Source organism: Schistocerca nitens, chromosome 4 (assembly GCF_023898315.1).
Source record: "Schistocerca nitens isolate TAMUIC-IGC-003100 chromosome 4, iqSchNite1.1, whole genome shotgun sequence".
Taxonomy (NCBI): domain Eukaryota; kingdom Metazoa; phylum Arthropoda; class Insecta; order Orthoptera; family Acrididae; genus Schistocerca; species Schistocerca nitens.
This window is the reverse complement of record NC_064617.1, coordinates 248,984,235-248,995,881: the sequence shown is the minus strand read 5'-3', so window position 1 is coordinate 248,995,881 and position 11,647 is coordinate 248,984,235. Positions and strand designations below refer to the sequence as shown.

General features: G+C 44.7%; 1 pseudogene; it reads left to right on the top strand.

Annotated features, from left to right (window-relative positions):
- Positions 1-2,912: 2,912 nt before the first annotated feature.
- On the top strand, positions 2,913-3,030 carry LOC126253930 (5S ribosomal RNA; annotated as a pseudogene).
- Positions 3,031-11,647: the final 8,617 nt, after the last annotated feature.

Here is an 11,647-nt window from a genome sequence, read left to right as displayed (position 1 = left end):
GGATGCACGCCAAGACCGTAGGATCCTACGCAGTGCCGTAGGGGACCGCACCGCCACTTCCCAGCAAATTAGGGACACTGTTGCTCCTGGGGTATCGGCGAGGACCATTCGCAACCGTCTCCATGAAGCTGGGCTACGGTCCCGCACACCGTTAGGCCGTCTTCCGCTCACGCCCCAACATCGTGCAGCCCGCCTCCAGTGGTGTCGCGACAGGCGTGAATGGAGGGACGAATGGAGACGTGTCGTCTTCAGCGATGAGAGTCGCTTCTGCCTTGGTGCCAATGATGGTCGTATGCGTGTTTGGCGCCGTGCAGGTGAGCGCCACAATCAGGACTGCATACGACCGAGGCACACAGGGCCAACACCCGGCATCATGGTGTGGGGAGCGATCTCCTGCACTGGCCGTACACCACTGGTGATCGTCGAGGGGACACTGAATAGTGCACGGTACATCCAAACCGTCATCGAACCCATCGTTCTACCATTCCTAGACCGGCAAGGGAACTTGCTGTTCCAACAGGACAATGCACGTCCGCATGTATCCCGTGCCACCCAACGTGCTCTAGAAGGTGTAAGTCAACTACCCTGGCCAGCAAGATCTCCGGATCTGTCCCCCATTGAGCATGTTTGGGACTGGATGAAGCGTCGTCTCACGCGGTCTGCACGTCCAGCACGAACGCTGGTCCAACTGAGGCGCCAGGTGGAAATGGCATGGCAAGCCGTTCCACAGGACTACATCCAGCATCTCTACGATCGTCTCCATGGGAGAATAGCAGCCTGCATTGCTGCGAAAGGTGGATATACACTGTACTAGTGCCGACATTGTGCGTGATCTGTTGCCTGTGTCTATGTGCCTGTGGTTCTATCAGTGTGATCATGTGATGTATCTGACCCCAGGAATGTGTCAATAAAGTTTCCCCTTCCTGGGACAATGAATTCACGGTGTTCTTATTTCAATTTCCAGGAGTGTAGATGGGCTACACTTCCCTAAAATTTTCCAAGTTAACCGAAGTCGACCATTCGCCATCCCAATTATGGCCCATGTACGCTCGTTACATTTCAGATCGTCTTGTAACGTTGTGCCTAGATATTTAACCGACGTAACCGCGTGGAATATCATACTACTATTGTTGTATTCGAAACGTTTTGGAATTGTTTTTCCTATTCATCCGCATACACTTATATTTCATTCAGGGTGATTCTTATTAATGTTTAAAAGCCTCCGAAGCGACCTAGACGACGCTGAGACAATTAGTTCAATATACGACACATAAGGTCGCCTATGTCGGTAAATACGCTAAACGTGTATGAGAAATGTTAAACATGTGAAGTCACCACATGACGTACCTCGCCGTACGTGCAGAGGTTCATCGTGTCTGTCGGTTGCACTTGATCATCATCATCATCATCATCATCATCATCATCATCCTCATCGTCGTCGTCATCATCATTATCATCATCATCATTATCATCATCATCATCCCAACCCAAGACAAATATTCCAGTCGGTGTGGTTCGGGGCCCACGTGTGCAGCTTAAGTCCGTGGAGTTCACCGTTCGAGTCTTGCGTCTGACACGCAGTTTTTTTTTCATTGTGTCAAACAATTATTTGTGTACACTGAGGTAAGATATTTATTATTTTATTTACCGGTCTCTCGGTCTTAGCTGATTTACAGCGAAGTCTAGTATAACAAAAAACCTATCGTATACCGTCACAAGTATAAGAGTTAGCAATAGAATAAGACAGCCAACCAGTTGCAATAAATGATGGTTTTCAGTTAATCTTTCAACGGAATTAAACCCGTTCTCTACAGAGGCAACAGGAAACCCTCGAACGGGGCGACGACATAAATTACAGTCAAAACATCATAGACCAATATTACGTGTCATACTGAAATTACTACCTGCAACAAGTATTGTCTTTTTCAAGATTTCACTCTATATTCGTCTATTCACATGGCGTATTTCTGTAAATCTGTTAGTAATTTCAATGTGCTTATGCTTATTGGCTGTTTACGCCACCAGTGGTACATACCCCCCTTTATCAGTGCATGCGCCTCGGGACTCGTTTTCCTTGTATACAAGCTCTCCACTCTCCCTCAGTCCAAATCTAGCTCTTAACATGGTCTGGCATTTGTTGGTTTTATTGTTGTGAAAAGCCCTTGATTTTAGGAGCCTTAACTGTTACAAATGGATGTACTGTTCGATGCCGACACATTCCCTGTGGATGAGTTATATCACTTTACTGTCTGTTTGTTAATGTGAAGTTTGTTTATAAGCACTCCTTTTTCTATGTTGGTTCAAAATGGTTGAAATGGCTCTAAGCACTACGGGATGAACTTCTGAGGTCATCAGTCCCCTAGAACTTAGAACTACTTAAACACAACTAACCTAAGGACATCACACACATCCATGCCCGAGGCAGGATTCGAACCTGCGACCGTTGCGGTCGCGCGGTTCCAGACTGTAGCGCCTAGAACCGCTCGACCACCTCGACCGGCGATGCAGGTTTCTTGTTCTTCTAAAGAAGATGGGTTTAACTCCGTTCAAACCACCTGAAACCACTGAACCACCACCACCACCACCACCACCACCACCACCAACACCTGAACCACTAACTGAAAACCACCGTTCATTGCAAAAGGTTGGGCGTCTTGCATTAAATCACTAGCCTCAGCGTCATCTACATCGCTTCTCTTGGTGGTTTTTAAAGGATAATAACAATCACCCTCTATCTTTAGAGCAAGATGCCATTCATCCCACCTTCTAGAAATTTAGCCTATGTCATCTTTTAATCTCCAGTCACTCAACGACGACACCTCCTCGTTTATCGCTGCGTCATCAACAAACAGCTGCAGAGTGCTGCTCGCCCTGTCCGTCAGATCATTTATGTATAAGTATATAGAGAATGAACCAACGGCCTTGCCGTAGTGGTAACACCGGTTCCCGTCAGATCACCGAAGTTAAGCGCTGTCGGGCTGGGCTAGTACTTGGATGGGCGACCATCCGGTCTACCGAGCGCTGTTGGCAAGCGGGGTGCACTCAGCCCTTGTGAGGCAAACTGAGGAGCTCTTGATTGAGAAGTAGCGCCTCCGGTCTCGGAAACTTACATACGGCCGAAGAGCGGTGTGCTGACCACATGCCCCTCCATATCCGCATCCAGTGACGCCTATGGGTTGAGGATGACACGGCGGACGGTCGGTACCACTGGGCCTTCATGGCCTGTTCGGTAGGAGTTTCATATAGAGAATCAGAGTGGTCCTATTATACTTTCCTGGAGAAGTTCTGACGATATCCTTGTCTCTGATGAATATTCGCGTCAGGACAACGTACTGGGTTCTGTTACATAAGAATTCTTCGAGCCGCTCACATATCTGGGAACCTGATCTGTACTCTCGGACCTTCGTTAACAGTCTACAGTTGGGGTGTCGTATCAAATGCATTCCGGGAATCTAGGAACAGAGAGCTTACCTGCCGCTCTTCATCCGTGATTTGCAGAATATCATGTGAGAAAACGGCATACTGAGTTTTGCAAGAGTGAAGCCGTTTAAATTTGTGCTAATTTGTGAACCGAATATTTTCCGTCTCAAGGATATTCATTATATTCGAACTCGGAGTACTTTTTAGAATTCTGCGGCAAACAGATGTTAAGTATATTCGTCTGTAATTCTGCTGGTCCGTTCTTTTACCCTTCTTATATATAGAAGTTACCTGCCCTTTTCTCCAGTCGAAAAATAGAAACTGAATTTGGAACCAGTGCCGTAGAGTACTTCTTGGAAAACCGAGCTGGGATTCCATCCGGACGTGGCGACTTCTTCGTTTGCAATTCTTTCAGTTGCTTCGCCACGTCTTTGACGCCTATTGCTGTATCTTCGATACGGGAGTCCGTGCGACGGTCCAACGACGACATGTGTGTACGATCCTACGTACACGTAGCCGATAATATTCTGTCGTTACGTGGTCCTGCCTCCAAATGTCATCGATGCGAAGCTTACTGCTGAAATAAATTTTCGTTTCCTGAAGGATAACATCTTCTTCATTTAGTGTAAAACTTGTTTATACAGTAGATGCAGACAAACAGGTTCCAACTACGTAGTAACTTCTTGAGGGTGCGCTCCACAGTTGTAATAAATGCATTTTCGTGTATATGATAGAAAGCTGGCAAAAAATGTAATAGTCTGCTACAAATTTAGACAGTTTATGTAAGGCTATTCATTTTTTTCCAAACGGAAAATATGAAACATTACAGTTACACAGTATCGTTAAGCAGTAAAGCTTAAAATTAGGTGTATACCACATTTCTCTAACTGAAAGACGTGCTATGTATCTAATTACGGTCATGCAAGAAACACTAGTAAAATATAAACTGAAGTGCCAAAGAAACTGGTACAGGTGGGCGTATTCAAATACAGAGATATGTAAAGAGGCAGATTACGGTGCTGCGGTCGGCAACGCCTATGTAAGAGAAGTGTCTGGCGCAGTTGTCAGATCAATCACTTGTGCTACAATGGCAGGTTATCAAAATTTAAGTGAGTTTGAACGTGGTATTATAGTCGGCGCACGAGTGATAGAACACAGCATCTCCGAAGTAGCAATAAAGTTGGGATCTTTCCATAAGACCATTTCAAGAGTCTACCGTGAATATCAGGAATACGTTAAAACATCAAATCTCCTACGGGACCAACGACGACTGAAGGGAATCGCTCAACGAGACAGAAGTGCAACCCTTTCGCAAATTGCTGTAGATTTCAATGCTGGGCCATCAACAAATGTCAGCGTGCGAACCATTCAACGAATCATCATCGATATGGGCTTTCGGAGCGGAAGTCCCACTCGTGTATCCTCGATGACTGGACGACACAAAGCTTTACGCCTAGCCTGGGCCCGTCAGCACCGACATTCGACTGTTTACTGGAAACATGTTGCCTCGTTCGGACGAGTCTCATTTCAAATTGTATCGAGCGGATGGACGTGTAAGGGTATAGAGACAGCCTCATGAATCCATGGACCCTGCATGGCAGCAGGGGACTGTTCAAGCTGGTGGTGGCTCTGTAATAGTGTGAGGCTTGTGCAGTTGGAGTGATACACCACCCCTGATACTTACAGATACGACTCTGACAGGTAACACATACGTAAGCAACCTGTCTGATCACCTGCATCCATTCACGTCCATTGTGCATTCTGACGGACTTGGGAAATTCCAGCAGGACAATGCGACACTCCACACGTCCATGATTGCTACAGAGTGGCAGGAACACTCTTCTGAGTTTAAACACTTCTGTTGGCCACCAAACTGCCCAAACATGAACATTATTAAACATATCTGTCATTCCTGTTCAAAAGATATCTCCACCCCCTCGTACTCTTACGGATTTATGGACAGCCCTGAAGGATTCATGGTGTCAGTTCCCTCCAGCACTACTTCAGACATTAGTCGAGTCCATGCCACGTCGTGTTGCGGCACTTCTGCGGGCTCGCGGGTGCCCTACACGATATTAGGCAGGTGTATTTCCTTTGGCTCTTCGGCGTACATCTGAGCCATGGTACAACATCTCAGTAATGGCTGCTTTACACCTCAGTCCCAACCCACCTGCTGTATGACATCTCATAATTCAGCCACTGAACGCGCAACTAAAGTGTTGTTGCAGTTCAGCTGAGACTGAAGACTGGTTGAAGTCATGCCATATAACAGTTTGTGACTGAAGCTCCAACTGGAGCCACAATTCAGTTGTGCTCAGGCCTCAGTTTCCAATGCATTCACGGTCTGTTCCACTACATCAAAACTGATTGCTCCAATGGGATCACTTGAAAGCATGACACTTTAAGCAACAACACTTTCCAATATTTTGGTGCATGTTATGAGCTTCCGCCTCTAATTTTCTTAATCCATTTGAGGCACTTTCATTGCACGTTTAATACTGGAAAACAAGCGGTCCCACGCTGAAACCATAGCGCAACAAGAGTGGCGTGTTGTCAACATAGGGTACATGGTTCGCGTTTCACGCGGACACAGTTCTGCTGCGGGACGTGTAACAGGTGCCTCACACTGCGTGAGAGAACTGGCGCGGCTACCGGTACCACAGTCCGAAGTTGAACTAGGCGGGACAGTACGAGTCACGTGGGTAAAAACGTAAAAATTACATTAAATGTGTTCGCAATGGCAAATATGTACAACCACCAGCTGTAGAATGGAATAAGACATGGAAAATTTCTGCCGCACCAGGACTCGAACCCAGATTTCCCTCTTATTGCGAACGATCCCCTTACCATTTAGCTATCCGTGCGCGGCTAATGGCCAGACCCGAACTTCCATATGTCATCGAGCAAACGTCTGCAACCTGTACTCGTAAATCCAAGCACGCATATTCAAAGGAACTCTGCATCGTAATTCAGAATAGCACAGTCTCTGCAATATCGTAAAAATTACACACAGATTCACCCTAAAATTCTGAGGATGAATGGACCAAATGCTCTTTCGTGTCGAGCAGTAGAGAAATAGTGCCAAATAGTTGACAGTACAGACGTGTCTGACCGCAAATGACAATTAACAGAGGAACTGATTCGCACCAAATGCAGTTTTCCCTACGATTACGACGTTCGCGTAGCGCTTCTAGAATGGTTCCGTAATCAAGGAGAGGATTTCGATTGCTGAGAAACTGAACGACTGCCAGAATCTTTCGACCGTTGTTTACACAGGCTTAGCGACTATGTTGAAAAATAGTGTCATGTAGATGTGTCACTTTGAAGTGTACAGCAGCATTCAACAAAAGTTGCTTGGCCTGACAGCCATTTTAAGTTCTTTTCAGGCATATTGAGACCCTTTATAGCCCATTTTATGTCACTGCAGTACTACTTTTGGTATTATATGCATTGGCTTGAATGCCCGTTGTGCAGAGACAGTGCCTCACAAAGTTTATTGGTGGAAAAATGCTCACTAAGAACATCGTTTGGCGATCTCAGAACCCTCGCGATGAGCGTATGAGCCTTACCAAGTGTCCACTACGCCAGTTAAAATTACATTTGCGCATCAGACCGGATATCACGTGCATCTTGTGTGGTGTCACCGCCAGACACCACACTTGCTAGGTGGTAGCCTTTAAATCGGCCGTGGTCCATTAGTATACGTCGGACCCGCGTGTCGCCACTGTCAGTAATTGCAGACCGAGCGCCGCCACACGGCAGGTCTAGAGAGACTTCCTAGCACTCGCCCCAGTTGTACAGCCGACTTTGCTAGCGAAACTACACTGACCAATACGCTCTCATTTGCCGAGACGATAGTTAGCTTAGCCTTCAGCTACGTCATTTGCTACGACCTAGCAAGGCGCCATTACCAGTTTATATTCAGTGTAATAATGTCTAAACAAGAGCGATGTTCTCCAATTGTGGATTAAAGTTAAGTATTCCAAGAACTACGTTCTTTTCTTTATAGGATAATTACTTTACCTTGTTCCAGACCTCACGCCAATCTGCGTGAGCTTAACGCGTGCCTTTCGGCTACCTCCGAGTGGGTTGGCTGTCTTGCTACGCCACTACATCTTGTACGCGGCTAAGTACGGTACGCTTGGACCTCTGGATCTACAGAAGGGATAATTATATCGAAAAATGTTCCCGAAGTTCTTCTGGAACATGATCTTTAGAACATATGGTAAAAATTTCAACTATCTGCCTTGAATAGAAACTATAGAACTATCCCCACAACTAGTACCTTTCGTACTCAAAAGTTATTGTTTTCCATGGTTTTCTCAGGACTTGCCCATGAGCAAATATTGCTTTTATAATCCACCTAAGATCCGTCCTGGACCACACCTAATGCAAAACAACCAACTGGTTTGCTCAAATTTCCTGCGCTGGAGGAATTGCGTAATGTTCAAATTTTGGCGCAATACTGTAGGCTAGTTGCAGTATCCCCGTTCTTCCGATAGGAAAACAGACGGTCGCCAGGTCAAGGACGATCCAAAACACTTTACTCTTCATCTCTGTCGGAAGCTATTTTATATTGCGGGCAATCGCAGCTCTTGAAAGGCATGATGTTAGGAATAATTTCTCTAATAGCTGGAAAAAGACCCTATATATGAGCCCCGGAACAACCGCATTTTCTCATGCGGCTTTTCGGAATGTGTTGCTACCGCGCACTGTCCTGTACGGATCGATATAGTCTTGCGAAACTGAATGAATCTGTTCGACACCCCCTACATATTTTGGGTAAGGCCCCAGCGTTGTGGGTCCATGTACCACAGATTCTAAAGCCAGGTACAACATTCAGAAGGGGGATTCTACTGGGACTGTTCAGTTTGGGAAAATACTCCGTTGAAAATTACGAGAAGAGACTCTCAGTGTCGGCTAGAGAAAGCCGCATAAACCAGAGTCACAGTAAAGTTGGAACTGAAGCTCATTAAACAAATTAGCGCAATACCGCATTTACAATTACGTTAAAATGTCTGGTGCCTTTATCACCCAGGAAGAAGTAGTCAGGATTTCTTCCAAACGTCGATAAGAGTTTAAAGATCTTTTTAACCGAAATCAGCGCCGTCACTTGACTATAAGTTGTCATTATTTATTAATTTATTTCACTGTCATAATTTCACACGCAGAGCCATTTTCGAGTGCAAGGTGAAAAAAGTCAGTATCAGACATGTATGAGTGACATGTTATCGTCGAAGTACGAGGCGTGTTTTTTTAAGTAAGTACTAGTTTGAATTAAAAACAAAACAAGTAGACATATCTTATCAATTTTATTTTTACATGAAAGCCCGTATTTTACTCTAAGTTTCTACGTAATTCCCACTAATATGCGGCGGGTTTACGTTTGTTTGTGAGTATTTGAATTGCCACCTTCTATAGCGATTCCTGCCGACTGTGAAATACGCGCCGTCATTAGTTCTCTTAGTACTGAAGGATGAAAGCGACCGAAATGCATCGTCAGATCAGCGAAGTGTATGGAGAAAACATTATTAGCAATGGAATGGTACGGAAATGGGTGAGAGGTTTTAAATATGGCCATAGGAATGTGCATAGGAGGAACCAAGCGGACGACGTTCAGTTATTACTGACGATTTGGTGCAGAAAGTTGGCGGAAACGTAAGAGAACACAGGCACTTTACGATTTCGGCGTTATGTGATGAGTTTCCTGAAGTGTAAGAAGAGTGTTTTATGCAATTGTTGTCCAATCAGGGGGCACATTTCTACGAGGATGGTATTCACAAAAGCTGGTTGTACGACACAGTAAGAGCTTTAATATTGACTGGAATTGTGTTGAAAAGCAAATTAAAGTACAGGCTTTCACGCAAAATTAAAATTGCTATGAAAAGTCTACTTGTTTTAATTTTATTTCAAAGCGGTAGTTACTTATAAAACACTCCTCATGTTACAAAAACTATGTGGGCATATGAATCAGTCGTGTTATCATGAGATCGCAATGCGAATTAAAACCAAGGATTACAATTAGCATTACGCATGGCAGACAAACTTTAGCACACGGAGCAGTGATAATGACTGCTAACACCTGCTGTGGCAAGTACGAACCATGTCCAGACGAGAACAGGAACACATTGGTTTTGTAATATTTCGACGAGCACATGTCATTCAGACATGTCTGGCATCATCGTATATTGTCTCAACTTGCACGTTAAAACGGCTCTACAGCCGAAATGGTGATTGTGGAATAAATAAATAATAAAAACTTACAGTCAACTGATGACAATATTTTCATTTAAGAAGTATATTATTATGGCCCGCAACCAAAGAAAAAACATCATATTAAAGACATGCCCGTGTAACTTAACGCTCATCAGAAACTTGCGAGGCAGAAGATGAGGAAGACTAGGATAGAATCCATGTGGTGGACTAACCACTGTTGCTCTGATATACCAGGTGGCTTATTGTCTTCAGGCGGTTTGCCACACAGGCTTAGACAATTGCAGGACTGTCCATAAATCTTCACCCCAGAAAATACGATACACCAATAGTTAAAATACGGTCACACACAGAACAAGGTTTACACGTGTAAGACGTGTATATTTCTATTGTCTATTTTCAAACCACAATTTATGAAACATGTTTAGCCGGCCGCGGTGGCCGAGCGTTTCTAGGCACTTCAGTCCGGAACCGCGCGACTGCTACGGTCGCAGGTTCGAATCCTGCCTCGGGCATGGATGTGTGTGATGTCCTTAGGTTAGTTAGGTTTAAGTAGTTCTAAGTTCTAGGGGACTGATGACCTCAGATGTTAAGTCCCATAGTGCTCAGAGCCATTTGAACCATTTTTGAAAGATGTTTATATTTTATTGATATGATTAAGTAGGAATAATTAATATTTGTCATGTTGGAAATAATTGTGGTAGCAGGGAATGTCTGCACCAAAGTATTGTTGGCAAGAGAGACCGCACATTGATATAATTTTAAAAAGGGTGGGAGATACCGCGTATGCATACATTTTAAGAAAAGAGCGGGAAAGACCGCGCATTGACACATTTTGTAATGGTAGCAGGGATTGTCTGCACCAGAGAGCATTGTTGGCAAGAGAGACCGCACTTTAGCGTTCTTAGGAAGTCAGTAGTAAGCGAGATGTGAAGCGAGTTGGTAGCAGGTCTGAAGCGAGAGGTTGAGAGGAGCGGTGTGCCTGCCAGCCACCAGCTATGATTTACAAGAGATAATAAACGGATGTACAGAGACATTTTATTGTTGTCAAGAAAAAGTTTAACTATGAATTACGTAACTTCAGTCAAATTAATTAAAGAATAACGTCAGCTTTGCTATTAAAGAATAACGTCAGCTTTGGTAATAAATACAGCCACTTATTATGACAGCCCACCAGCAGCTAATAGAGTATAGTAAAACAGAGTAAGTATATTCATGTCGCAGTTCGATGTAGCAGTCCGATGGCGATCCAGTAACAGTAAAAAAGGTAAGGAACAGTTTTGGGTTATTGCAGGTAACGACTGAGGGCCACGACGACGACACATTCTATGTTTCGTCGAAATAATCAGAAAATAACTTTTAATAAGCAGCACTTAAATTTGTATGCGAAGATTGAGAAAGAGAATTAATTTCAAAGGAAAGATTTCATTTGTCATTAATAAGCAAGAGGTAGAAATGGGTTCATCGCTTCGAACAGGAAACAAAACGGCAATCCGTGGAGTGGCGCACACTAAGTCTCCTCTGAAGAAAAAGTTCAAAGCTGCACCTTCATCCGCACGATCTTGTGGGACTCTCGAGGGGATATTCTGCTTTATTTCCTCTCTTACGCTGCGACAATCAGGGCGAGTGTATGCGCGACTCTCAGGAAAAGGAAGAACCTAATCCAAATGGCTCTGAGCACTATTGGACTTAACATCTGAGGTCATCAGTACCCTACAACTTAGAACTACTTAAACCAAACTAACCTGAGGACATCACACACATCCATGCCCGAGGCAGGATTCGAACCTGCGACCGTAGCGGCCGCGCAATTCCAGACTGAAGCTCCTAGATCCGCTCGGACACCTCGGCCGGCAAGGAAGACCTTACTTCAGAGTGTTCGTCACCACAAAAGTGAGCACGAACTTCTCCTTCTCCACGACAATGCAAGCCCCACATACGTCTGTGAACAGCGGAATCTCTCACACCATTGGACTGTTCTTCCTCATTCACCCTACAGCCCAGATCTCGCACC